Source organism: Pinus tabuliformis, chromosome 3_1 (genome assembly GCF_031772625.1).
Source record: "Pinus tabuliformis cultivar Carrire ecotype Pingquan chromosome 3_1, CPIR1, whole genome shotgun sequence".
NCBI classification, from domain to species: Eukaryota; Viridiplantae; Streptophyta; class Pinopsida; order Pinales; family Pinaceae; genus Pinus; species Pinus tabuliformis.
Genome location: NC_142301.1, coordinates 240416107 through 240420139, shown reverse-complemented (window position 1 = coordinate 240420139; position 4033 = coordinate 240416107).

Genomic DNA, 4033 nt, shown 5'->3' with positions numbered 1-4033 from the left:
TCCATCTCAACTAGGTCAACCTTCTGGCTAGATGGCTCAGCCTCAATTCTCTCAAGGACATCCTTCTGGGCCTGCTCAACCGGGCACTCAAATGATTGTTGCTTCTCAAGCTCAACCTGGTTTTCAGCCCCAGGCAAGGCTCCAAACCCAATACAGTCTTCAAATCCAGGTTGGATCTCAATCCCAACCGGCCTATCAAATGCAGCCTGCCTCCCAGGCTGAGTTTGGAACCCAGACGCCTTATGGTTTCCAGCAATCCCAAGGGCAAACTCAATTTATCCCGTATCAAAATTATCAACAATTGCAGGTGAGTCCTTATCAGAATTACCAACAACCTTATGTTTCTCCTGCAGACCCAGTTGGTAATCAATGGAGTGCTGGGGGGAAAATCCAGGGTCAGCCATCCTATAACCCCTATGGGTCAAATCCTTCTGGACAAAATCAATGGGGGCAATTGACAACTGGCTGGAACTCTGGTACCACGTCCTACCCGGGGCCTGAGATGTCCTTTAACCCTCAATTACCCTTTCTAGCAATGTTGGAATTACCGGATGTGTCCAAACTGACCAATGATCCTATTCTCCATAATCTGTATTGGCCCCCAGTTCCAAATAAGATTCCCGGTGATTATCCCAAATTCGATGGTAAAGTTGGAGAAGATCCCCAAGCTCACGTCATGACTTATCATCTATGGTGCTCATCAAATTCATGGCTCGATGATTCAATCCGGCTCCGCCTTTTTCAAACGACTCTCACTGGCTCTGCTACTAAATGGTATATTGAGTTATCTTGCGGATCTTTTTAGGATTTTAACTCGTTGGCTATGGAATTTTTAACTCATTTTCAGTTCCTGATTCGATATGAAACAGGCACACACCTCCTGACGTCCTTAAAACAGACAACGGCTATTCATAAATCTGATCATATCCATGAATGGAGACGATGTTGTTGTTTGATTAAGTTTTGGATTCCCGATCAGCTTCTCACCGACTGGTTCATGACCTCATTCGTCAGTCTGATAGCGAGGGACATTCTTATGGGGGCATGTGTAACTGAAGAGCAGGCTATTGCGTGCACTCAGTACCTTGACTTGGTTTACTCCCAGTCTGGTACACTATATGATTATTTTCCTGATGCCCTGAGACTTGGAACTTCCAAAGCCCCGCCAACACCATCTGTTGACGGTATCATCGGTTCCATTAATCTGCCTTCCAAGAAAACTTCCGCAAACCCTGGGAAGCAAAAGTCGATTGCTCCGAATGAAATACTTCTCAGGCTGTATCTAATTCTGGTAGTACTTCCGAGGTTAACGCCGTTCAGTCCACCATGGCGGAGAAAGCCTGGAAAGGAAAGAAGGGAAAAGGAAAGAATAAATCAGATCAACCTAAGCAGGATTCCCCTAAACCTCCACCCGAGGAAGGCGCCAAATGCAAGCCCAAGTACCCTTGTCTTATCTGTGACGAGGATCACTATACCAAAGACTACCTGAGGTGGTCTGAAGTTAGTCGTTTGTTGAAAGGTGCTCCCGGGACTCCTGTTGTGCTTAAAGAACCTTTTCCCTCACAACAAACGCAAATGGTGGCTGATCCATCCCAATCCTCTTCTCCCTTTGGTTCTCAAGTATTTATGGCTGGGACGATTCCCATCCACATCAGTACTCGAGCAAGAGAATATCCATCGCCTGCCGGGAAAGAGCCTAAGGTCCCCTCTAGCGCTCCTCCGCCCAGTTCCGGTCCACTCCATATCAAGAGACCTAGCACTGAGATGCCCATCTGACCCCCTCCTAAAGGTGTACTGCGGAAATCTTCTTACAACCTTAATGATCGTGCTGCCCAGCACTACAGCATCATTGAGGACTTAGCCCAGGCTCCGTCAGCTATGCCCGCTTTAGAAATACTCCAGAGTTGCCCCTCTCAGAGGAAGTCCTTACTATCGACCATCGGTGGCATAGACCCAACCGACTCGGATTTGATTACTTTTGACCTGGAAAGCCATATACCGAGACTGCCTCACCAAATTGCCTTCCTCATTCAGGTCATCATCAATTCTAAAACGATTCATCGAACAGTCATTGATGAAGGCGCTTCAACTTGCATCATGTCTGTTGCCTGTTGGAAGGCTATTGGTTCTCCGACTCTGAGGCAGTCTCCTACGACCTTGGAAGCCTTTGATGGGAGAGAGTCTCACCCTTATGGTATACTCCAATGTTTTGCCATTACTTTGGAAGGGAAGATGGTTGAAGTGGAAGTTCAAGTTGTTGATGCTAATCTTACCTACAACCTCTTGCTGGGACGTAGCTGGACATATGCCATGCAAGCCGTGGCTTCATCTCTTTTTCGTGTCATTTGTTTCCCTCATCGGGGGAAGATTGTCACAGTAGACCAGTTGTCCTTCTTCGCCTCCTCTTCCGAAGGCAATGTGCCCTTTGTGGAGCATACCTCCATCCCATATGAGAGTGTGGGAGCTGGACTTTTTAAAGATCCTACCCTGATGGATGTTTTTTCACTCCCACCTCCTAACGTCGCTCCTATCAATATGATTTCCATTCACTCAGATCCGTGGGTTCTTGCCCCCGTTGATCAGGTAGACTCCTGGGGTGATGAGATGCCACTAAGTCCTGCCGAGCTCAACTACATTGAAATTATTTCTGCATCAGCTCCACCTCCCGAATCTGCTCCTTTGAGCAGAGCTCTTGACTCATATGCTCATTCCCCTTGGCTTGGAGATGACGCTTCTTCGGACCCTTTAAAGGAAATATTTCCTTCTGATGACGCTATTATCAAGACCATGTCTCTCGAGGAACCCCCTTGGTCTGATCATCACCATCGTTCCTCATTTCTCCTTGCCCACTGGGAAATGCTTTCCTCTCTCAAGCGGTTTGCTCCTTGTATCCCATCCCAACCCCTTCAGACACCCATTCAAGTTTATCAAGTGTCTTCTAAAGGAAATATGGGAAACATCACGCAAACCCAGCCCATCGACATCTCTATGAAACCGGGGATTGTCGAGCATATCCATGTCGGAGTATCTTGTACTCTAGAGGAAATTCAGCTCTATACTGATCTTTTTCACGAATTTCGTGATGTCTTTGCTTGGTCCTACGAAGAAATGCCCAGCGTTAACCCTAGCATAGTGGTGCATGAGATACCTACGTATCCAGGTGCTAAGCTTGTTCGCCAACGTCTACGCCCCGTGCACCCCCGAAAGGCTGCAGCTATTAAAGTGGAAGTTGAAAAGCTTCTTAAGGTTGGTTTTATTTACCCCATCCCACTAACAGCTTGGGTCTCCAATATCGTTCCTGTGACTAAAAAATAGGGTACTATTCGAGTCTGTGTTGATTATCGTGATATTAACCAGGCCTGTCCCAAGGATAACTTCCCCACATCCTTCATTGACCAGCTCATTGATGAGTGTGCTGGTAGCGAAATGTATTCATTCATGGATGGTTTTTCTTGGTATAACCAGATCAACATCGCACCCACAGATCAACACAAGACTGCCTTCATCTTTAGGTGGGGCACTTTCACCTACGAAAAGCTCCCTTTTGGTTTGAAGAACGTCGATGCTACCTTCCAACGTGCAATGTCTTATGCATTCCATGACATTCGAGACATTGTACAATCCTATCTGGATGATCTTCCAGCTCATTCAGCCAAGTGCCAGCACCATCCTACTTATCTTCACGAAATCTTTCTCCACTGTTGACACTACTGCATCAGACTTATCCTCATAAGTGTGTCTTTTATGTTGAGTCAGGAAGACTGCTCGGGTTTATCGTCTCCTGAGAGGGCATTCGTTTGGATCCCCTTAAAGTCAAGGCTATTGTGAATCTTCCTCCCCCTGCTTCTTTATAGCAATTGCAGAGTTTGTAGGGCAAACCAAATTTTTTAAGACGATTCATTCCGAACTATGCCGAAGTGGCTAAAGGTTTCACGCAGTTATTAAAGCGAGATACCCTGTTTCATTGGGATGTCACTGCTCAAGAGTCCTTCAAGCGTCTCAATGGTCTCCTTGTCTCTGCTCCCTTGTTTCT